Source organism: Gorilla gorilla, chromosome 18 (assembly GCF_029281585.2).
Source record: "Gorilla gorilla gorilla isolate KB3781 chromosome 18, NHGRI_mGorGor1-v2.1_pri, whole genome shotgun sequence".
Classification (NCBI taxonomy): domain Eukaryota; kingdom Metazoa; phylum Chordata; class Mammalia; order Primates; family Hominidae; genus Gorilla; species Gorilla gorilla.
In genome coordinates, this window is record NC_073242.2 from 78,993,577 (window position 1) to 79,019,793 (window position 26,217).

The following is a 26,217-nucleotide window of genomic DNA, read 5'->3' on the forward strand; positions in this document are numbered from 1 at the left end:
GCCCAGAAATAGACCCACATAAATATAGTCAATTGATCTTCGACAAAGGAGCAAAGGCAATTCAAGGGAGTAAAGATGGTCTTTTCAACAAATGGTGCTGGAAAAACTGTACATCCACATGCAAAAAGGTGAATCTAGACACACACCTTACACCCTTCACAAGAATTAACACAGACCTTACATCCTTCACAAGAATTAACTCAAAGTGGATCAGAAATCTAAACGTAAAATGAAAAACTATAAAATCCTAGAAGATAACATAGGAGAAAATTTAGGTGACCTTGGGTTTGGCAATGACTTTTAAAATGCAACATCAAAGGCATAATCCACAGAAGACATAATTGATAAGCTGGATTTCATTAAAATTAAAAAGCTTTGGCTCTCTGAAAGACACTGCTGAGATAATGGGAGGGCAAGCCACAGACTGGGAGAAAATATTTCCAAAACACATATGTGATAAAGGACTGTTATCTAAAATGGACAAAGAACTCTAAAACCTCAACAATAAGAAAACAGACAACCTGATTTAAAAATGGGCAAATGACCATCTTTTGCCAAAACAGACACCTCACTGAAGAAGATATACAAAGGGCAAATAAGCATATGAAAAGATGCTCAATATCACTGTCATTAGGGAAATGCAAATTAAAACAACGATGAGATACCACTACACACATATTAGAATGGCCGAAATCCAGAACACTGACAGCACCAAATGCTGGGGAGGATGTGCAACAACAGAGACTGTATTCATTGCTGGTGGGAATGCAAAATGGCGCGGCTGCTTTGGAAAGCAGTCTGGCGGTTTCTTATAAAAGGAAACATACTCTAACCATATGATCCAGGAATAACACTCCTTGGTATCTATCTCAAATGAACTGAAAATTTGTGTCCACACAAAAGCCTGCCCATGGATGCTTATGGCAGCTTTATTCATAATTGCCAAAACTTGGAAGCAATCAAGATGTTCTTCAGTAGGTAAATGGATAAATCAACTGTGACACAACCAGAAAATGGAATATTATTCAGTACTAAAAAGAAATAAAGCCAGGCATGGTGGCTCATACCTGTGATCCCAGCACTTTGGGAGACTGAGGCAGGAGGATCACTTGAGGCCAGGGGTTTGATACCAGTCTGGGCAACATAGGGAGACCCCATTTCTACAAAATATAAAAATAAACTAATCGAGTGTGGTGATGTACACCTGTGGTCCCAGCTACTTGGGAGGCTGAAGCAGGAGGATCGCTTGAGCCCAGGATGTCAAGGATGCAATGAGCTGCAATGGCACCACTACACTCCAGCCTGGAGTGAGACTGCATCTCAAAAGAAAAAAAAAAGAAAAAAAAAAGAATTATCAAGCCATGAAAAGATGTGAAGGAATCTTATATTCATATTACTAAGTGAAAGAAGACAAGCTGAAAGGATATGTACATACTGTATGATTCCAACTCTATGACATTCTGGAAAAGGTAAAATTATGGAGCCAGTAAAATGATCAGTGGTTGCCAGGGGTTGGGGGGAGAGAAGGATAAATAGAGCGCAGAGGATTTTCAGGGCAGTGAAACTACTCTGTATGATACCAGAATAGTGCATAGATGTCATTATGTATTTGTCCAAACACATAGAATGCACAACACCAAGAGTGAACCCTAATGTAAGCCATGGGTTTTGGGTGATAATGATGTGTGTCAGTGTAGGTTCATTAGCGGTAAAAAATGCACCCGTCTGGTGGAGGATGTTGATAATGAAGGGGGCTCTGCATGTGTACAAACTGGAAATACATGGGAAATCTCTGTACCTTCTGCTTAATTTTCCAGTGCACCTAAAACTGCTGTTCAAAAAAAAAAAAAACAAGTCTATTGCAAAAACAAAAACTAATTGTTCTGATTATCTACTGCAGCACAACAAACCACCCAAAATTTAGTGGCTTAAAACAACAACAGCCATTTTTGTTATCTGTCATGGTTCTGGAGCTTAACTTGGCTCAGCTCAGTTCTCACTCAGGGTCTTATACATGGTTGCACTCAGGTGGCAACTGAGGCTGGAGTCATCTGCAAGTTTCCCTCACTCACTTTTGATGCCTTAGGTCCACTGGGACCTCAATAGGGGCTGTCAGCCCGCATATCTACATGTGACCTCCCCATACACATGTCTACACACGACCTCCCCATGGACAAACCTACACATGACCTCCTCATGTGGCCTGGGCTTCCTTGAAGCATAGTAGCCAGTTTCCAAAGGTAAGCATCCATGGAGACGGAGGGAGGGAAGGGAGGAGGAGTCGGGGGAGCTGGTGGAAGCATATGACCTACGCTTAGAAGCCATGCAGAGTGGCAAGGTCACATTACAAGAGAACATGATGGACGGAAGACAGTCATGGCTCTCTTTAGAAAATAAAATCTGCCACACCGACTACCTTCTGTTATGGCTGAGGTCAAGGTGCCAGCTGAGTGGGCCACAGTTTCTCTCCTGCCCTCCTCCTGGGAACTGTGCTTCTACTGTCTACCTGACTCCAGCCCAGGTGCCTCAGTTCATTAGCCCTGGTCCCCGTCAGACCCCCCAAGCAGAGTAGGATACATTCCCCTTTTCTAGGAGAGATACTGTAGCTTCCGCAGGTCTCAGAGCTCGGGCCTGACTGTTGGCTGTGTTAGGAAAGCTGGGTCCCTGGGCATGAGGCCACCTCCCTTCTACCTGCTGTGCTGCTCTCTGCCTTGCTTGCAGGACCCCCTGCTCTCCACTCTGCCCATGTGCTCACTTCAGTTCTTCCCTTGGGCCCTCCACATCCCCACTCCACACTATCTGACCATCCGCCAGATGTCAGTTTCTGTCCAGAACCTGGTAACCACAGTGCCTCGCTTGGGGCCTGGGAGACAGAGTCAGGCCAATTGCCCACCGGTCCCTCTCGTGCCAAGCTCACGAGGGGTCACCCCACTGTCCCTCTCTCAAAATCAGCTGCTGCGTTCACATGGTGTCCAAGCTTCCTCCCAAAGCCTCCCCTGCCAATGACTGACACCAACCGGGCCCACAACACATGGAAAGCCAATGATAGCATCACGTGCATGTGTGTCCTCAGACTACACTGTGAACTTCCGGAGGATGTGGACATGACTTGTTTCCTTCCACATTCTCTGGCACACAGGGACACTCATCTACTGCATGAAGGAGTGTCTGACTGAATGAACAAACAAACCTGTGGATGAGGGCTTATGAGTTAAGCCTTGGGGAATTAAGGGAACCCATTCCCAGCCACGCCTCCCACAATTTGCTTCCAGCTGAGCCAAGACCCGCTTGCAGCTTTCTTTAAGGTTGAAATGTGTAGACTTGGCAGAGCTACTTTCTCCCCTCCCTCTCCACACCCCCGCCTGTCTTCACCCTTCCCCAACTCTGGTTCCCACGTGGCTGCAGCCTAGCCTCATGCTGCTCAAGTGGAAATCATTCTGCAGGTTGGGTTCTTTAAATTAATGTTTGTTCCTTAGGCATTCGTATAATGGGTACTTTAATGTTTTAAAGAAAAGAAAAGAAAAAAGATTACAGAATAAAATTCATGCCTGTTGCCATAATTACTATGAAAGTTTTTGCATATTTTCTTTCAGCATTTTTCAAAGCATAAATATACTTTACGCAGTTGAACCTATACTGTATATGTACTTTGTAACCTGTTTTTTAACACATTCTAGCATAAATTCGATCATGAGGTTTTCCCCATAAGTTTAATTCTAATGTATGTTTTAATGGCTGCATAATATTCCACCTTAGGAATAAGCTGCAATTTAAGCCATTCTTCCAGAGCTGCTTGTGGGTTGCACTTCTCACTTTTTTGCATGACGCTGTGCGGAAATCATAGGCTTCAGCAACCTTTGCGTGTCTAGCATTCACCCTTCTATTTCTTTTTTCCTTAAAAGAGCCGTGGTCTCACTCTGTCACCCAGGGTGGACTTCAGTGGTGCAACCAAAGCTGACTGCAGCCTTGACCTCATGGTCTCAAGTGATCTTCCTGCCTCAGCCTCCTGAGTAGCTGGGACTACAGATGTGCCACCCTGCCTGGCTCATTTTTAAAATTGTTTGTAGAGACTGGGTCTCACTATGTTGCCCAGGCTGGTCTCTAGCTCCTGACTTCAAGCCATCCTCCTGTTTCAGCCTCCCAAAGTACTGGGATTACAGGAGTAAGCCACCACGAAAGGTCTCACTCTTCTTTTGACAGGAGCACTGCAAGTACCCTCCAGGATCCCTGCCTCACAGTGTGGCCCACGTGGGAATGGCTTGCCTCCTCAGGTCCAGGAGAGGGAATGGTTGAGGTCTGACCAGTTGGCTTATTCCATCCCTCTGTACACAGCGATGGGTCAGGATGAGCAAGTGGCCCAATCAGAGCCAGTGCTTTTGTTCTAGGACAAGTGTGGAGCCCTTGTGAAGAGTTTCTCCTCCTGTCTACTGGGGCTCCTTCAGTTAAGAGGAAGGCCCCGAGCCGCTGACAGGCATTCTGACACCAGGAGAGCAAACAGCAGCACATGAGCCCCTTGGTCCAGCTGTGCTGAAGGCCAGATATGCCTTGATATTTCTCGGTCACATTAGCTAATACATTCCCATGCCTGCCTCTGTTTGCATTGGGTTTCTGACCCTCAAGTCTTATGACAGATTTGTCAGAAGCATTTCTGTCCACAGTTCAAATCCTTCATTTCCTTGAGGTGGACCCCAAAGAAGAAATCATGGGTCGAAGCACAATGTTTGTAAAGCTCCTACGATGTACTGATAGAGTGTTTGTTTTCCAGAAAGCCTCTGACCTTCGATCCTCCCCTACAGGACAGGGAGAGAAGCCCCTGCCAAACATCATGGCATGATGCTCCCAGTGTGCCCTCTGCATGTTCAGAAACAGCCACACTGGAATGCAGTTACCCAGAGGGGTAGGCAAAAAACACAACTTCCAGCTGCCTAGCGTGGTAGGTGGTGCAGCATAGAGCAGGCACATGGGGCTGGGCGAGAAGGGCCCCAGCAGCCTGAGGTTGCTTCCAAGGGGGCCCTGAGGCCATGGCTGCATAACGGGTAGAATAAGGGAGACCTGAAAGGCAGGTGTGTGGGCTGGGTGGGGCCGGGAAGCAATAGCTCCCAGAAGCCACTTACCAAATCACTCTGCTGACAATCACAAACTGCAGCTCCCCAAAATGGGTCTTTCTCCTTCTCTACTAACTCTTTTTGGTCGACGTTTTGGAGGCATCCGGAATCCTTTTCTCCCAAGAACCAAGAGCATTAAACAAATTCTTAATGTGTGAGGACATTTATTTCTAGGGAAATTCTGAAAGCAATGGTACTCACTAAGGAGAGGACACCAGGTGGAAATGTGATTCAGAAGCATCAGAACGGCTCACATGAATCAGGGCAGGGCTGGGTCTGCCGGCTTCTCTGTCCATTCTGAAAGGAAAGCCCTGATGGGGGGTGCCTGCTGGTTCCTCGGCCCTATGGCAGGCAGCAGGGGGGTTCTCACTGCTCTGTGCCCATCAGCAGGTGCCCGTGGGTCTGTGTAACTGCCTCTCTCCCTCAGAGGACAAGCCGCAAGCCCAGCAACATCTGTGCTCCTCTGTTTGTCTGCTCCGTGCCCTGGGCATGAACACACTGCCCAGCTGCCATTCCTACATGGTGCAATGTAGGAGCAGACATGTGAGGTCTGGATGGGCGAGATGGAGCAGCTCCCAGGTTCCAGTAGTGGCTGTCCCCCTCCATTGTCTTTATTTTTTTGAGACAGGGTCTCCATCCATGCTGGAGTCCTGGGCTCAAGCAATCCTCTCACCTGAGCCTCCCAAGTAGCGGGGACTACAGCTGAATGCCACCACGCTCAGCTAATTGTTTTTTTTAAGAGATAGAGTCTCACTGTGTTAGCCCAGGCTGGTCTCAAACTTCCGGCCCCAAGCCATCCTCCTGCCTCAGCCTTTGACTATGCCCCATGTCTCTTGACCTCAAGGCAGCTCAAATATCCCAGAATTGGAACATGCAAAGCTCTGAAAGTCTTAGAAATGACACGAATCCTTTCTAATTGTGCAAATGGGAAAACTGAGGCCCAGAGGAGAGGGGTTTGCCCAGGTCACACAGTGTAGTTTATCGACAAAGCCAAAGTGAGAAGTAAACCCTCCCCTTCAAAGTCCCCCTGCTCATGGCATGGGGGTTAAACGTTGGGGTTTGCCATTGCACAGACCTGGGCTCAAGGCTCAGTTCTGCTCCTTGTTAGCTGGGTGGCCTTGTCCAAGTGTCCTAACCTGAGATCATAAGATGTACCCGCTCCAGAGTGTCACTGTGAGGATTAAATGAAATAATGTTCGTAAGCACCTACACGTTTATACATATAACTAGCAGCTGTCATGCTCTCACAAGAGACTTCTGTACTGAGGTTTGTCAGTTGCAGGGTGAAAATGACCAGCATGGTCACCTCTCCCGGCAATGAAGTGGGCCATTTTACAATGGAGGTGGACACAGAAACCAGCTGGTTTGCAGCTGTGAAAGGGCAGGGCCTGGTTCTAGAAGCCCCTCCTCAGTACATGGGTCCTGCTGGCCGGTGTCCCGTCCCTCTTCCTGGTCCTGTCGGTGACCGTGACCGCCATGCGGTGAGGGACCACTGTCCTGGCAGAGCCCAGGTCTCCTTGCTGAAGGACTCTGCGTGGGGCAGAAAAGAGGAAACAGAAGAATGGGATGCGGGACTGGGAGGGAGCTCGTAATTCATGGTGGCCTTCTGCATTCCTGGATGCTGTTCCAGAAGTGAGTGACATGATGGAGGACGAGACAGAGGTCTTGACTTTGTGAGACTCCCCTTAGATACTGAATTCCTCATTTTAAAAATGAAGCTGCGGCCCAAGAAGGGAGGCTATGTCCCTTCAGGGATCCACAGCTGCACAGTCAAGCTGCTAAACTCGGCCGTGAAATGCCACATTCCACCAAGTTCTGCAGGGGGTCGGTTTGCATTAGGTGATGGGCAGAAGAAGCGGTTTCATTTAACTTTCGTAGGACCTTTTAGAGAGGTCCTTTTAGAAAGACCTTTTAGAGAGGTTTGGCAGCTGGAGAGAAAATAATTGCCCCTACATGTGACGAGAGGCATTCTGTTCAATCATTTCGTCACAGGCTCACTCACCACTGACGGATGTTAGCGCCAAACATTCTGCAGACAGGTTAAGAAAAATGAAAGCCATTTTACACTGTTATATGAAAGAAGCAAAAGATTGAACAATGTTGTAGTATACTCTTACTCCTGGAAAACCAGTAAGGACACAGCTGTATAGGAGCAGAATTTCTACAACACACAAAACCCATAACAGTTGTTGCCTCTGGGAGACCAGGGTCTTGGGGAGGAGAGGGATTTACTTTTCATTCTAAATTTTTGTTAACTGTTAGTAAGTTTTTCCATGAATTATTTTTCCAGTTAAAACATTCTAAAGGATGGGGCAACTTAGGAACAAAAACAATAAACTAAACAATTCCTTCTTTGCTGTGGGTCCTGACTAGCTGTCAGTTGTTAGATAATTTTCCTTCTCAAAAGTCCCCATGTTTTCTATCCTATAAAAGGGAGGTGGAGATGATAACAGTAGGAGATGGTTCTGGAATTCCTGGTTGCTGACGTGCATTTTGGCCTCTGGGCCAAAGTGGCAGCTCCTCACAGCTGTAGGAGTCTCAGTCACTCGAGTTTAACCATAAAGGCTAGGCTCCCAATTGTTTTCACAATTTCACTTCTGCCCAGGTGATAGGATGAAGCCACCCATCAAAGCACAACACTCTTAGACACAGTAATAGGAAAACAGTGGTTTCACTTGCAAACAGGCACAGTAAGTCCTCCTTCTGAAGATGTGATTTAGAAATGTCTATCTAAAGGCCATTAAAAGGGGGCCCATCCATCGCAGCTCTAAGAATGTATTGCAGGGAGATGCTAGCAAGAGGCTCAAGACCAGTTTAAAAAATTAAGGAATGCTGTTATTATAGGATACTAGAGAATAATTGGACCTATATTCACTGATATGCAAAGAGTGAGTTAAGTGAAAAAATGGATATAAAATAATAGTAAGTACTTACATGGTACTTGCTATGTGCCAGGGCCGCCTCTGAGCTCTTCACATATGGTAATCCATTTCATTTTTATTACAATTTTATGAGGTAGGTACTTTTATTGTCCCCATTTTGCAGAGGAGGAAACTGAAGCCAAGGGCACTAAAGTGACTCGCCAGGGTCACGTAACTGGTGAGTGGTGGAGCGGAGCCCAGAGTCCAGGCATGTAGCTCAGTTCTGTGTTCTTAACCACTGCTTCCCAACATGTACCCCACAGCCCCATCCATGAGAAATTGAAAGGCGGCTCACCCGGCTGTTAACATTGCTTCCAGATTGTAGGACTGCAGATTCAGTTTTAATTTTCTACATGAATGACACTGATTAAGTAAATCTGTTCTTATTTTGGTTTTTAGGAAAAGTGTACATTCTGTTTGATTCAAAAACTCTGATCTCTCAGAATTTTTCCTCAGGAAATTATTAAACAGATGTCAGCAAAGATGGATCAGTAAAGATGCTTATCACAGGAAAACTCTAGCAACGAAACGCTGGTGCCAAACAAGATGTTCAACAAGGGATTGATTAAATGTGGTATCTACATATGGTAAAAGAATAAATATTGACATGGTGAGATGTTTATGCTCTATTGATGAGTGAAAGAGACAGTAAGCTACAGTTGAAAAATAAAGCCATGTCTATCCGGAGGAAAAGCATGGAATGAAACAGAAGAAAGAGGACCTGCAGCCATCTCAGGGTGTTGAGGCTGTACCTTTTCACTTGTGATATTTCTGAATCTTCCAAGTTGTCTGCCTTGAGTGCATATTACTCCTCCAATAGCAAAAAGATGTTATTCTTATAAAATGACTGTCACTATCACCCTATTCAAGTATAAAATCTTAGAATCCCTGAGGGTTATGGTGTCCTTGTCATTGTGATTCTCAGGAAAGACTATGCAAGGTTCTATTAGAAAAAAAAAACCACATTAAATTAGTTTCTACCTAAAAAGACAGCCTCTGCCAGAGGGAAACAGTCAGGATGCAAAGAGCCCTTAGGTGCCATCCAAGGCATGTTCCTTCCCTGTCCCTCCTGCCATAGTCCAGATGACCAGGCAACTCCGCTCCAGTCCGACGCACTGACAGGTACAAAACATTGATCAAATAAGGATGCGCAATTCAAACATTTACTTTTCAAACATCTTTGGAAAGTTTATCATACACAAACAAGCAAAGGAGAGAGAAGAGGGTTCAAGTTCAAGCCAACTCATTTGCCCAGCGGCTCCAGGGAACACAAGCATCATACAGTGAGTCGACCACAGAGGCCCCGGGGGTGGTTCCCCTCAGCAACTGAGGAGCGAGGCTGGCGGGATTCTGTGGAGTGGCTGTGAAAAATACTGTGGAGCTCTTCCAGGGGCGCTGTCTAGAGGCACCGGGAACGGCCCTGTGTTTGACACAGGGTCGTAGGCTTTCCCACAATGCAGCCGCTAACAAAACAAGGCTGTCCCAAGCCCCTGGTAACAGAATCATCCATCCCTGCACCAACAAGGCTGGGAGGGCACCAGAATCTACACATGATGTGCACCCAGGCAGACATCGAGGGATTCCTGCTGGGAGACCCAAAGTTCTTACGAGTTCCTCCGAAGCAAAAACCTGCCAGCAAGGCCTATGGTGGGTCCATGGGTGCCAGAGGTGTTCATGACAGCAGCCAGCATGTTTTCCCTATTGGGGAGCAGACAATCTTTGTAAAAGTATTGAAGGCACAGGCCAGACGCAGTGGCTCATGCCTGTAATCCCAGCACTTTGGGAGGCCAAGGCAGGTAGATCACTTGAGGTCAGGAGTTTAAGACCAGCCTGGCCAACATGGCGAAACCCTGTCTCTACTAAAAATACAATAATTAGCCAGGTGTGGTGGCAGGTGCCTGTAGTCTCAGCCTTGAACCCAGGAGGCGGAGTTTGCAGTGAGCCGAGATCACACCACTGCACTCCAGCCTGGGCAACAGAGTGAGACTCTGTCTCAAAAAAAAAAAAAAAAAAAAAAAGTATTGAAGGCACAAGCACAGAGAGAAAGTTAAATTGAAAAAGTGAAGCTATTTGGGGTAATAAAAATTAAAAGACTATAAAAATACTGTGGAATAAGTATAACCACAGTCACGTGAAAAAGGTTAAGTGAAGTGCCAACTGAACACAGGAGTGGCCTCCACTGGGAAAATAATCCAAGAAAAACCTCAATGTGTCCAGCATCGTCCACAAGTGACACGTTCAGTATATTTTCATGAACCCTCCAAGGCTATATTCGAGTGAGGCAAATCTTAACAAGAACTGCAAAATAACATGCCAGCAATGCTGCTTTAGAATCTTAATGGACAGTTGTGATTTAAAACACAAAATTGTAAAACAGTTGCCCATAGAAAATTACTCTCAGATCTGACAGTCTGGAGCAGAGAAGTCAGGCAATGTTAGCTAATCACACACAGCAGCAAGTCTCCCAGCTCCTGAGGACACGGGAGTCAGGGCTATCATGGGGAGGGAGCTCAAAGGGCATCTGGTGCAACCACAGACTTCCGGGCCTAGAAAAATCATGCAAAGTTCGGGCACGGTGGGTCACGCCTGTAATCCCAGCATTTCGGGAGGCCAAAGAGGGTGGATCACTTGAGCCCAGGAGTTCAAGACCAGCTTGGGCAAATTGGTGAAACCCTGTCTCTACAAAAAATGCAAAAATTAGCTGGGCATGGTGGCCCATGCCTCTAGTCAGTCCCAGCTACTCAGGAGGCTGAGGTGGGAGGATCACTTGAATCCCAGAGGTTAAGGCTGCAGTGATCCATGATTGCATCACCGCACTTCAGCCTGGGCAACAACAGAGTGAGAATCTGTCTAAAAAATAACATAAAATAAAATAGGTGGGGGCGCGGTGGCTCATGCCTGTAATCCTAGCACTTTGGGAGGCCCAGGCAGGGGATCACCTGAGGTCAGGAGTTCAAGACCAGTCAGACCAACATGGTGAAACCTTGTCTCTACTGAAAATAAAAAATTAGCCGGGCGTGGTGGCATGCACCTTTAATCCCAACTACTTGGGAGGCTGAGGTGGGAGAATACTTGAACCTGGGACGTGGAGGTTGCAGTGAGCAGAGATCATGCCATTGAACTCCAGCTTGGGCAACAAGAGCAAAACTCCATCTCAAAAAAAAAAATAATAAAAACAATAACAAATAAAAATTTAAAAATAAGAATAAAATAAAAATCATGTGACAAGTGTGTATCAGGCACCTGTTGAGGTCCAGGCACTGTGCTGGGTGTTGGGAACACAAAAAGGCAGAGAGCACAGTCATATCCCCTGGGAGCTCACAGTCTGCTGGGGAGATGGGCAGGTGGACTCTTGATGGCATCCCAGAGATGCTGTCACTGAGGGCATTCCAGGAACTAAGCAAACTTGGGAGGAAACGTCCATCTCTGGGAAGTCTAAGGAGCCCTGGGAGAATGCACCACATCTGGAATGCAAAGGGGAATGCACTAAGGGGGAAAAGATTACAATTTTTTTAAGTGGGGGCAGGGAGGAGGCCGCAGCATGGAACCCTCATGGATGGGACAAGACCAGGCTGGAGAGGCGGACATGATGCTGAGTGCGAAGGTCCCTGTAAGCTGGGCTTAGGAATGTGGCTTTAGCCCAACGACCACTGCTTCCCAAAGCTGTGTGTGTGCGCGCACACACACACACACACACACACCCACACACAAATGCATCCACAGACCAAGTATGAGGAAAAACACTGCATGAACAGTTAGAACCCTACCATGTTGGATGTGCCCTTGGCCCCAAAGCAAACCAAACAGCAATGCACACACTGAAATTGCACAACAGCATCAGTATCAAGTAGTGATCTAGATCATCCAGGGTAAGCTTTGTCTTTTTTTTTTTTTTTTGAGATGGAATCTTGTTCTGTTGCCCAGACTGGAATGCAGTAGTGCGATCTTGGCTCACTGCAACCTATGCCTCCCAGGTTCAAACAATTCTTGTGCCTCAGCCTCCCGAGTAGCTGGAATTACAGGCATGTGCCACCATGACCGACTAATTTTTGTAATTTTAGTAGAGACAGGGCTTCACTATGTTGGCCAGGTTGGTCTCAAACTCCTGACCTCAAGTGATCCACCCACCTCAGCCTCTCAAAGTGCTGGGATTACAGGCGTGAGCCACCATGCCTGGCCAATCCAGGATAAGCTTTTATTAAAAATGTCTCGAAGGTGATCATTAAAACCGAAGCATGAAATTAAGAGATCCTTATAGAACTCACACTCACCTTGATACATGTTCCTAGACCCCCAGGGGTCTGTGTCTCTAATTTGAAAAACATTTCCATAGGCAATGGAAGGCTTAAGTGTTGGGGGCAGGGAAGTCATAGGGGCAACTGGATTAGATGTCCAACATTTCCAGGACACCGAGTCAGTTGTATAAAAAACGATGCTTGCAGCAGTCTAAAAGGGCCTGGAGTGTGGTTCCTGGACATCTTCCATGTTCAAGGCCAGCAGCTCCCTGCTGCAGAGACTGAACAGAGAGTGGGACCCCGCCCTCCTGGAACTTGGATCCTGGTTGGAGACCTAAGACATGAGCCTCACCAAAGAAGAGGCTGAATACATCATTTTAAAAGCCCATGAGAAAGAGGCGGGATTCTATTGAGGGCAGATGATAGATGAGTTGCCTAGACTGCTCCCAGTGAGAAAGAAAGGTTTCAAGGAGAGGGAAGATGTATTAGTCCATTTTCACGCTGCTGATAAAGACATACCCAAGACTGGGCAATTTACGAAAGAAAGAGGTTTAATGGACTTACAGTTCCACATGGTTGGGGAAGTCTCACAATCATGGCGGAAGGCAAGGAGGAGCAAGTCACATCTTACATGGATGGCGGCAGGCAAAGAGAGGAGAGCTTGTGCAGGGAAACTCCCTTTTATAAATCTATCAGATCTCATGAGACTTATTCACTATCACAAGAATAGCATAGGAAAGACCTGCCTCCATGATTAAATTACCTCCCACCAAGTCCCTCCCACAACATGTGGGAATTCAAGATGAGATTTGGGTGGGGACACAGTCAAACCATATCAGAAGACTTCAAGACTTTAAAGATTAGAGGATGGAGGTGAGAGGAGCAACAGAGGATGTGTGGAAACAAAGGAATGAGTCCTGCTCCAAAAGGCACCCAGTTGCCAGTGGTGGGAGCAGAGGCACCACTAGGGCTGGCACGGGCACCCCCAGCTCACAGACCCAAGGCCTGAGCAGGACTGTGGCCTGGCCTGACCTCCTCCACCATCAGGGACCAAGAGATGACAGTCTGGATCCCGCAAGGCCAGTTCTGCAGATTTTAGTAGATTTTCCAAATTTAGGTCATTCCTACACAGCATTCACCATTTTCGCCAGATCCTTGCATCTCTTGTACTATTATTTATGTCCTATTTTTCTTTAAGTTGATTCACTTTTGAAATGTAAATAAGTCTATTTTAAAAGGAAACTTGGCATGACCATGGATGGAAAACCGGTGTCACTTGTCATAAAAGAAAAGTAATTGGGGGCCGGGCACAGTGGCTCATGCCTGTAATCCCAGCACTTTGGGAGGCCGAGGTGGGTGGATCACCTGAGGTCAGGAGTTCGAGACCAGCCTGGCCAGCATAGTGAAACCCCATCTCTACTAAAAATACAAAAAATTAGCTGGGTGTGGTGGCGAGCGCCTGTAATCCCAGCCTCTCAGGAGTTTGAGGCAGGAGAATAGCTGGAACCTGGGAAGCAGAGGGTGCAGTGAGCCAAGATGGTGCCATTGCACTCCAGCCTGGGCAACAAGAGTGAAACTCTGTCTCAAAAAAAAAAAAAAGGAAAAGAAAAAAAGAAAAGTAATTGGAAAACTAAATACAGAACACAAACTGAAAGGCAAAACAATAGGCTTATACTCCTTAAAAATAAGGAAGGCCATGCATGGTGGCTCATGCCTATAATCCCAGCACTATGGGAGGACAAGGCAGGAGGATCACTTGAGGCCAGGAGTTTAAGACCAGCCTGGACAACATAGTGAGATCCCATCTCTACAAAAAATACAAAAATGGGCCAGGCATGGCAGCATTCACCTGTAGTCCTAGCTACTTAAGAGGCTGAGGCAAGAGCATGGCCTGTGCCCAGGCGATCAAGGCTGCAGTGAGCTATCATTGCACTACTGTACTCCAGCCTGGGCAACAGAGTGAGACTCCATCTCTAAAAAAAAAAAAAAAAAAAAGATAATAATTTTTAAAAAAGTAAAAGAACCCAAAGAGACATAATAATTGAATATATTATGCAACCCTGAACTGGATCCTGGAGTAGGGAAAAGGTTGCTTTTAAAGGATGCTACTGGGAGAATTGGTGAAATACACATACATAGATAATAGCACCATATCGACATTAAATCTCCTAATTTTGATCATCACACTATGGTTAATAGAATAATACCCTTTTTCTTAAGTAAATGCCTGTGAAGTATCTAGGCATGAAGGACAGTTACTGCAACTTACTCTCAAGTGGCTGAAAAAGCAAAAGAGAATTCAGATATTTTACATACATATATCTAATATATATGTCTATTTTATATATATGTAAAATAGTGACAAAGACATAAGGCAAATGAGATAAAATGTCAATAATAGGTGAATGTGTGTGAAAATTATATGGGAATTTACTGTAGTGTTAGCATTTTTCTGTAGGCTGAAATTTTCCAAAATAAGAGCTATCACAGCTGGGTGCGGTGGCTCACGCCTGTAATCCCAGCACTTTGGCAGGCCAAGGCCAGTGGATCACCTGAGATCAGGAGTTTGAGACCAGCCTGACCAACATGGTGAAACCCTATCTCTAATAAAAATACAAAATTAGCCGGATGTGGTGGTGGGCACCTGTAATCCCAGCTAATCGAGAGGCTGAGGCAGGAGAATCGCTTGAACCTGGGAGATGGAGATTGCAGTGAGCTAAGATTATGCCATTACACTCCAACTTGGGTGACAGAGTGAAAGTTCGTCTCAAAAAAAAAAAAAAAAGAGCTATTACAAAAGACATATGTCCACACCTATGAATGGGGCTGCAACCACAGCAAGCGCAGGGGAGGCGCTTAGCAAATATTCGCTGTTGAGTGAGGCTGGTGCAAAAGTAATTGTGGTTTTTGCCATTACTTTCAATGGCAAAAACCGCAATTAGTTCTGCACCAAGCTAATAATAAAAATGTGTGTCTGTGTGCCCCCTAAAATTATCTCACATAACCACCAGTGGTTCACACTCCACACCTGGGGAACCCACTGTGTCAAGGGACAGGGGCTTGAGCCTGGAGAAACTACTTACAGAGACAAGCCACAAGGGAGGGTGAAAAGCATCATTCAGGGCTGTTCCAGGACAAAGAGCGTTCCTGTGCCCACTTCTTCCACCAAAGAAGAAGACAGGACAAGCAGACCCCAGGAGCTCCCGCCCCTGGAGATGGAAAGCACTACAAGAAAGCGGAGTGTGGCAAAGGCGCGACGGTGAGCGTAGCAGGGGTATGGAAAAGGAGTGTTTCTGTTTTCTTCTTACACACACCAACATTCCAATCCAAGGTAGTGGCTGAAGATAGTGTGAAGCTCAGCAAGTTCAACTCCAACTAAAAGTAATTGCTGGCTGGGTGTAGGGGCTCATGCCTCTAATCCCAGCAATTCAAGAGGCTGAGGTGGGCAGAACGCTTGAGGCCAGGAGTTTGAGGCCAGCCTGGGCGACATAGTGAGACCCTCATCTCTACAAAAAATTAAAAATTAGTCAGGCATGGTGGTGCATGCCTATAGTCCCAACTACTCAGGAAGCTGAGGTGGGAGGATTGCTTGAGCCTAGGAGTTCAAGGCTGCAGTGAGCTATGATCATGCTACTGCACTCCAGCCTGGGTGACAGGGTAAGACCTTGTCTCTAAAAAAGAAATAAACAAAAAAAAGTAATTTCTACTTTGGTGGGGAAGAGCATAAACAAGCTGTCATTATAAAATGAAGTGAAGGGAGGCTGAGGCAGGAGAATGGCGTGAACCCGGGAGGCGGAGCCTGCAGTGAGCCGAGATCGTGCCACTGCACTCCAGCCCGGGTGACAGAGCCAGACTCCATCTCGAAAAAAAAAAAAGAAGTGAGGTGACAGCACCCAAGCAGGAAGACCTGACAAGGTCAACGCTGGCTCCTGCCTCTTCCCACTCTAAAGAGGAATCTTTGGAAAGGAGAAATCCAGGTGCCTGCTGTCAATTCTTGACCTGTCACCAGTGAAAACTCATTAATCTAGAAATAGGCCAGGTGTGGCTTATTTCTGAGTTCAATGTGAGACTCACCATTATTTTCCATCACAATAGCAAACAAAACTGCCAACTCTGTGAGATGCTGATATGGTTTGGATGTGCGTCCCCTCCAAATCTCATGGGCTTTCCTCTCTTTGAGTGTAAGTGATGTCAATTGATATGATGAGATACACTTTCAGTTCGTCAAAAGAGAGATGATTCAATTGAAAAATGGATCAAGGACTTAAATGTAAGATCCAACACTATAAAACTACTAGAAGAAAACATAAAGGAAAAACTCCACGATACTTGGGCAATGATTTTTTTTATATGATCCCAAAAGCACAGGCAACAAAAGTGAAGGAACAAATGAGATTACATCAAACTAAAAAGTTTCTATACAGCAAAGGAACCAATCAACAGAGTGAAGACACAACCCACAGAATGGGAGAAAATACCTGCAAACCACACACTTGATAAGGAGTTAGCATTCAAAGACATGAGGAACTCAATAAGCTCAACAGCAAGGAAACAACCTAACTCAATTTTAAAAATGGGCAAAGGAGGCTGGGCACGGTGGCTCATGCCTGCAATCCCAGCACTTTGAGAGGCTAAGGTGGGAGGATCACTTGAGGCCAGGAGTTCAAGACCAGCCGAGCAACATAGTGAGATCCCATTTCTACTTAAAAAATGGGCAAAGGACCTGAACACATATCATTTATCAAAAGAAGACATGCAAATGGCCAACAGGTATATGAAAGAATGTTCAACATCACTAATCACCAGAGAAATGCAAATCAAAACCACAATGAGATATCATCTCATTCCAGTTAGAATGGCTAATATCAAAAAGACAAAAAAATAACAAATACTGGAGGGATGTAGAGAAAAGGGAACTCATACACTGCTGGTGGGAATGTAAATTAGTACAGGCATTGTGGAAAACAGTATGGAGGTTTCTCAAAAAACTAAAAGTGGAACTACCATAGATCCAGCAATCCTACTGCTGGACATTTATCCAAAAGAAAGGAAATCATTATATCAAAGGGATACCTGTGTGGTATATATACACAATGGAATACTATTCTGCCATCAAAAAGAATGAAATCCTGTCATTCATAGCAACATGGATGAGCCTGGAGGACATTATGTTAAATGAAATAAGCCAGACACAGAAAGATAAATGCCACATCTTCTCACTCATATGTGGAATCTAAAAAAGTTGATCTCATAGAAGTGAAGAGTAGAATAATAGGAGAACCTTAGCATAGAAGCAGAGAATAGAATATCACTTACCAGGGCTGGGCACAGTGGCTCATGTCTGTAATCCCAGCACTTTGAGAGGCCAAGGTAGGTGGATCACCTAGGTCAGGAGTTCAAGACCAACCTGACCAACATAGTGAAACCCCATCTCTTCTAAAACTACAAAAAAATTAGCTGGGCATGGTGGCACATGCCTGTAATCCCAGCTACTTGGGAGGCTGAGGCAGAATTGCTTGAACCTGGGAGGCAGAGGTTACAATGAGCCAAGATTGCGCCACTGCACTCCAGCCTGGGCAAAAAGAGTGAAACTCCGTCTCAAAAAAAAAAAAAACACACACACAAAAAGGATATCACTTACCAGGGGCTTGAATGAGGGGTGGATATTGATCAACGACACAAAATTTCAGTTAGGAGCAATATATTTCAGAGACGTATTATATAACACACTTACTATAGTTAATAATGTATTGTATTCTTGAAAATCATTAAGAGAGTAGATTTTAAGTGTTCTCACCACAAGAAATAAGTATGTGAGATAACACATGTTAATTAGCTCAATTTAGCCATTCCACAATGTATACATATTTTAAAACATCATGTTGTACATTATAAATATGTATACTTTTAAAAATAGGGCCAGGTGTGGTGGCTTACACCAGTAATCCCAGCAGTTTGGGAGGTTGAGGCAGGCAGATAGCTTGAGCTCGGGAGTTCAAGACCAGCCTGGGCGACATGGAGAAACCCTGTCTCTACAAAAAAATACAAAAATTAGGTGAGTGTGGCAGCACACACCCGTGGTCCCAGCTACTAAGGAGGCTGAGGTGGGAGGATTGCTTGAGCCTGAGAGGTCGAGGGTACAGTGAGCCAAGATCATGCCACTGCACTCCAGCTTGGGCAACAGAGCAAGACTGTCTCAAAAAATAATAATAAAATTATATATATATATATATAATGTATAAATATATATGTGTGTGTATATATGTGTATATATATGTGTGTATCTACACACACACACATACACACATATAAAAATGCTGCATGGGTAAGCGTGACATAGGCAAGCTCTTTAAAAGGTGAAGCATCAGAGACTCCTGCTAACCTGGGAGAAAGCAAACAGCCACAGGGAGAGAACAGGGCCACGTGGAAGGGACCTGAGGACAACTTCTAGGAGTTGAGTGGGGTTTCCTGCTGACAGCTAGCAGGAAAATGGGAACCTCAGTTATCTGGCTACAGGAAATTAATTCTGTTGACAACCAGGGAGTATCACAGGCCCTGCCGATATATTGATTTTCAGTCTGGTGAGACTGAGGACTCAGCTAATCTGTACCCAGACTCCTGACCCATGGACACCTTGAGATAATAAATTTGGGTTGTTTTAGGCTGCTAAGCTTGTGGTCATCTGCTACACAGCAATAGGAAACTAAAACATCCACATATCAAAGGACTCTGAATGATCTGGACAGAGGTTCTGGCCAGATTCTTGTCAAGGCTTACACAGCAGCTCAAGCCTGCTTTGTGATGAAAGAGATTTGAAACAAATCTGCTAAAGCAGAAAATGAAAATGTAAGTAGTAGGCTAGAGAAATCCAGTAAATTCTTTCTTATCCAAATCAGTGTCTATAATGACACCCCAAATTTTCTAGGCTAGAAAGCATCTCATTGGACTTACTTTCCAAATGTTAGCCTCGTCTTCTAACGTATAGCTTGAAGACAAGCATGAGTGTTTAGCCAAGTTACAAAATACTTTTATTTGTAAAATTCACACCATGAGTTTTCATTTTATTCCCATCTAATAGCAGAAACCCAATTGTGTTATTTCTTATTGAGTAACAGGAATGATGAAATTGGCTCTAAACCTTGTTGCTCTATAACTGAAAAACAAAACCAACTTACATCAAAATAAAACTCCCTTTTGCTTAAACAGCAAGATTACAAATGACCTAAAATGTCTATCAATAAAGACTTAATTGGCTTCCTTGGTAAATCAAGTAATACAAAGCAAAAATATATATAAAGAAATTAATAAAAGTAAAAAAAAAAATTACGCACATCTAATACTGGGGAGTAATTTGCAATCATTAAAAAGAGGCAATAGTATATCTGATATACAATCATTTCCAAGATATAATGGAAAAAACAAAGGGATAGAGTAGCATTTATAATATGTTACCATTTATGTATGAGTTCACATACACCTGCCTGTGGATAAATATCTCTAGAAGGAGACACAAACTGTTAAGCTATGAAAGAGAAGAGGAAGAACTACTTTTTGCTGTTTACCTTTTGTTTCTTTTGAATTTTGTATCATGTGTATGTATCATTTATTTTTTAAAATACTAATTTTCAAAAAACAAGGAAACAAGCCAACATCACAGAAATCTGTGCTTTTAAAAATATACAAACTAGCCGGGCATGGTGGCTCACACCTGTAATCCCAGCATTTTGGAAGGCCGAGGTGGGCAGATCACCTGAGGTCAGGAGTTCGAGACCAGCCTGACTAACATGGTGAAACCACATCTCTACTAAAAATACAAAAATTAGCCAGGCATAGTGGCAGGCGCCTGTAATCCCACTACTCAGGAGGCTGAGGCAGGAGAATCGCTTGAACCCAGGAGGCAGATATTGCAGTGAGCCGAGATCATGCCATTGCACTCCAGCCTGGGTGACACAGCGAGACTCCATCTCAAAAAATAAATAAAATAAAATTATATATATATATACACACACATATATATACACAAACACATATATGTACACACACACACACACATACACACACACACAAACTGTCTTCAAATCCTTAACTCAAGTTACTGTACTGATCTTGTTCTACTAAATTATTTAGATGACTATTAAAAAAAAAAAAAGTCTTTCAGCCGAGTGCAGTGGCTCATGCCTCACACCTGTAATCCCAGCACTTTGGGAGGCCTCCTTTGGGAGGAGGATCACCTGAGGTCAGGAGTTCAAAACCAGCCTGGCCAACATAGTAAAACCCCGTCTCTACTAAAAAGACAAAAATTAGTTGGGCATGGTAGAGTCCACCTGTAATCCCAGTTACTTGGGAGGCTGAGGCAGGAGAATTGCTTGAACCTGGGAGGCAGAGGTTGCAGTGAGCCAAGATCACGCCACTGCACTCCAGCCTGCCTGGGTGACAGAGCAAGACTTGTCTCAAAAAAAAAAAAATAAATAAATAAATAAATAAATAAATAAAGTCTTTTGCCCTGTAGATGTTACTGATTCATCCAACTCTGAAAGCCCCTAGAAAGTTTCTGAATATTTATGTGCAAGGGAAGGCTCAAGAGTCCCTGAGGAAGTCTCTGTAAGACAGGAGAAGGGCTCAGTGACTAACACCCAGGAAACACCAGCGCCTGAAGACAGGACGTCAGGACAGGACTCAAGGACTTCACCAGAGTGAGTTTCTCACCATCCTGTCCCTCTATCACCTGGTTTGTGACCCCTGACTAGGGACTCCATCCCGCCGCATCACCCATTTTGTAGAACAATAAGACACGAAATGAAACATCAACAGAGCAAGCCGAAGTGCTCTCAGGCCAATGGAAAGACTTCACATGTGAAGGAAAGACCTCAGTTCACATAATCTCAGGAGATTCCTTGAGCCAAAGGAAAGAACGTTTCTTTTGAAAGTTGTAGAAAGGCACCCATCCCAAGCTCCTCATCCTTATCTTTAAAATTCTATGATTATGTATATTAATATATATAAATATATATTTTTTATTTTTATTACTTTATACATTTTTTTGAGACAGAGTTTCGCTCTGTCACCCAGGCTGGAGTACAGATGTGTGATCTCAGCTCACTGCAACCTCCACCTCCCAGGTTCAAGCAATTCTCCTGCCTCAGCCTCCCAAGTAGCTTGGAATACAGTCATGTGCCACCATGCCCGACTAATTTTTTTTTTGTATTTTTCGTATAGACAGGGTTTCACCATGTTGGTCAGGCTGGTCTTGAACTCCTGACCTCAAATGACCTGCCCACCTCGGCCTCCCAAAGTGCTGGGATTACAGGGGTGAGCCACTGTGCTCAGCCTAAATGTACATATTTGTAGAGACAGGGTCTTGCTCTGTCACCTAGGCTGGAGTTCAGTGGCATAATCATAGCTTCCTACAGCCTCAAATTCCTGGGCTCAAGCAATCCTCGTGCCTCAGCTTCCCAAGTAGCTAGAACTATAGGCATGTGCCACTATGCTTGACTATTTTTTTTTCATTTATTGTAGAAGTGGAGTCTCACCATGTTGCCCAGGCTGGCCTCAAGTGATCCTCCTGTCTCAGCCTCCAAACATTTGGGGAATACAGGTGTGAGCCACCATGCCTGGCCTCTATAATATATTCTTACCAATCCTCCATAATCCCCAAATTAGAAGACAGATGAATCTATTTGCTTATTACTGACTGCTATGGGTTGAACTGTGTCCCCCAAAAAGGTATGTTGAAGTCCTAATCCCTATTACGTCAAAATGTGACCTTATTTGGAAATAGGGTCACTACAGATGTAACTAGTTAAGATGAGGATATACTGGAGTAGGATGGGGCCTCTAATCCAACCAAGAACGTCCTTAAAAGCAGAGGGAAATGTGGACAAGAACACATGCACAGAAGAATGATGCCATGAGGTTACACAAGGAGGACGGCCATGTGATACGGAGGCAGAGATGGGAGCGGCGCATCTACAAGCCCAGGAATACCAAGGACTGCTGGCAACACCCGGAACTGGAAAAGCCACAGATGGATTCTCTGCCATGGGTTTCAGAAGGAGCATGGCCTGGCCTATGCCTTGACCTTGGACTGCCCAGCCTCCAGAACTGTGAGGCGATACATTTCTGTTGTTTTAAGCCACCCAATTTGTAGTACTCAATTACAGCAGCCCTAGGAAACTAACACACTGACAAAGGCATCTTTGTAAGTCTTCCCCAGGCCATTTCCTAAACAGAAAGACAATGAAAATGAAAAAGGTGCTCAGCATCATTAATCATCAGAGAAATGCAAATGACAACCATGACAAATGTCTCATCCCCACTCAAAGGCTAAAATCAAACACTGACAACACAGAAGTGGGTGAGGATATGGATCCACAGATATTGCCAGTGGCAGCGAAAATGGTAGAATCAGTTGGGTGACTCCCATTACACTAAGTATCCATCTCTCCTACGACTCAGCAATTCCACTCCTAGGTATTAACCAAGCAAAATGACAATGTATGTCCACAAAAGGACATGTACAAGAGTGTTCATAATTATAATAGTCAAAAAGTGTAAACAACCCCAAAGTCCGCCATCAGGAGAAAAGAGAAACATACAATAACCTCCTGCTCAACAACAAAAAGGAATGGTCTACAGGCTCATGTGACAAGATGGGTGAACCTCAAAAGCATTCTGTTAAACAAGGGAAACTAGTCTCAACAAAATGTATAATGCATGATTCCACTTACATAAAATATAAGAACAGAAAACCTAGGTCATGGGAGTCAGAAAACGTTTGGAGGGGATGGTGCGTGCCTGGAAAGGGACACAATAAGACATTATGAAGTGATGGAAACATCTATAACTTGTTTCGGGTGCAAGTTATATGGGTATAATTTTCAAACCTCACTAAACTGAATGTTTAAGATCACACACCTCTGGCTGGGTGCCATAGCTCACGCCTGTAATCCCAGCACTTTGGGAGGCTGAGGCAGGCAGATCACCTGAGGTCAGGAGTTCGAGACCAGCCTGGCCAATGTGGTGAAACCCTGTCTCTATTAAAAAGACAAAAATTAGGCAGGCGTGGTGGTGGGCGCCTGTAATCCCAGCTACTCAGGAGGCTGAGGCAGGAGAATCGCTTGAACCTGGGAGGCAGAGGTTGCAGTGAGCTGAGATCACACCACTGCACTCCAGCCTGGGCGACAAGGGCAAGACTTTGTCCCAAAAAAAGAAAAAAAAAGGAAGAAGAAAAAAATAAGAAGAAGAAGACGAAGAAGAAGAAAGACGAAAGAAGAAGAAGTAGTAGTAGCAGTTAGCGCACCTCAATTAAAAGGGAGGGCAGAAATTAGCCAGGTTGGTGGCGAAAACCTGTTGTCCCAGCTACTCGGGAGGCTGAGGCACGAAAATCACCTGAACCGGGGAGACAGGGGTTGCAGTGAGCCGAGATCACCCCACTGCACTCCAGCCTGGGTGACAGGGTGAAACACTGCCTTAAAAAAAAAAAAGGCAGGGGGAGGGTAGGTCAAAGATAACAATTGAGTCAGGTAAAAATCAGTAGACACAACTAGGTAAAAGCTGGTAGGGGGCTAGGAGCGGTGGCTCACTCCTATAATCCCAGCACTTTGGGAGGCTGAGGTTGGCGGAAAGCTTGAGTCCAGGGGTTCAAGACCAGCCTGGGCAACATGGTGAAACCCCATCTCTACAAAAAATACAAAAATTAGCCAGGCATGATGGCATGTACCTGTAGTCCCAGCCACTCAGGAGGCTGGGGCAGGAGGATCACCTGAGCTCAGGAGGCAGAGATTCCAGTGAGCTGAAATCATGCCACTGCACTCCAACCTGGGTGACAGAGTGAGACTTTTTTTTGTTTGAAAAAAAAAAAACAGGTGGGGAATGGTTGGTGGGGAACAGGATATTTGCTTGATGCCAGGAAAAAAACCTACCTGCACCAGGCAGTCACCACCTTACCCAAGTGACCAAGCATAGGAGCTCTCCCACCAGGACGACAGTCATGTATGTTTTGATATGAAGCCACATAAACAGGCAGCACCATCTATGAAACCCCCTTGCCGAAAATGTACAGCCTGGCTAATCAAGCCTCTAGGCCAAACTTCTGGGATACAGAAAATACAGGGAACAGAGGAACAGTTAAGTGACACCAAGAGGAAGCCATCAGACACGTAACAGATGCAGGAGGTTCTACAAAACAAGGGAAAGGCATGGACTCAAAGTCAGTATCATGAGAAAACAAAAAGAGGTAAGAAGGCTGTTTTAGATTAAAAGAAACTGAAGACATATAAAAACTACATGTAATGCACAAACCTTGATTAAATCCTAGTTTTAAAAAGAAGCCATAAACGCATTCTTGGGATAACTGGGGAAATTCAAATATTAGAACTAGATATTAGAGATTATAGAATTGTCATTAATTTTTAAGGTGTGCTAATACTATCATCATTACATAGGAGAGGGTTCCCATTCTTAGGAGATGCGTGCTAAGATACTTAAAAGTGAGAGGTCATAAACTCTGCAACTTACCTTCACGGTTGAGGAAAAAGTTAAATGTACACAGACATATGTATAAGTTTTTACAAAAATATCATGTTAACTTTTGAATCTCGATACAAGATATATGGGTGTTCAATGTACTATTTATTCAAATTTCTTTATATTTAAAATGTTTCAAGCCAGATTTGGTGGTGTGTGCCTATTGACCCAGCTACTAGAGAGGCTGAGAAAGGAAGATGGCTTAAGGCCAGGAGTTCAAGACCAGCTTCAACAACATAAACAAGACCCAGTCTCTAATTTACAAAAAAAAGTTTCATAGGAAAAAATGGCCAGGGACGGTGGCTCATGCCTGTCATCTTAGCACTGTAGGAGGCCAAGGTAAGCAGATTGCTTGAGCTCAGGAGTTTGAGATCAGCCTGGACAACATGGCAAAATCCCATCTCTCCAAAAAGTACCAAAAATTAGGCGGGCATGGTGGTGTGCACCTGTAGTCCCAGCTACTTGAGGGGCTGAGGTGGGAGGATCGCTTGAGCCCAGGAGGTTGAGGCTGCAGTGAGCCGAGATCACACCACTGCACTCCAGCCTGGGTAAAAGTGAGACTCTCAAAAAAAAAAGAAAAGTTAAAAAATAAACTGGAACATAATAAAATAAAAAGGGGTCTAAATCTAAGTGGTACCCAGAATAGGATCCTGAAACAGAAACATTAGTGGAAAAATTGGTGAAATACAAATAAAATGTGTAGCGTAGTTAATATTGCTGTGCTAATGTTAATTTCCTAGTTTTGACAAATGTACCACGGTTATATAAGATGTCAGCATTCAGAGGAAGCTGGATGAAGGGAACTCCCTGTATTATCTCTGTACATTTTCTGCAAATTTAAAATTATTCTAAAATAAAAAGGTTTTAAACAAGGGCAACCAGTATGTAAAAGTTAGACATTTTTATTGTATTTTAATATGCACATAATTGAACAACTGCGAGGCCTACTGTCTACAAAATGACTTTCCACAAATATCTAGTTCAGCACAGACCCCAAACATGAAAAAGTTTCCATGGGACCACGTTTCAGACAGACGGAAGCCACATTTGTACTCACAGCCTGGACATCAGAGCTGCAGGCCAGGCAGGGGCCTTCAAGGAGGGTGACACCACCATCTGGGCAGAAACCACCTTGTTCTCCAGGCTCGGTGGAGCTTCCCTTAGTTCAGCAAAGACACAGGCTGAGCTGGCCACTCCTGTGGCTCCAACTGCAAAGGAACTGCGAAGAGGAGGAAACCGCAGCATCGGCTCACATCCAACCATCAGTCAGAGTCAGTTCCCCCAACCACACCAACCAGCCTTTGCAGGCAGAATTGGATTAACCAAGCACCAACAGACAGATATCTGTGCAATTCTTGGAAAGTCGAGAAGATTTTCATTGATATGATCTCATTTAGGCCAGGCGCAGTGGCTTATGCCACAGTAATCCCG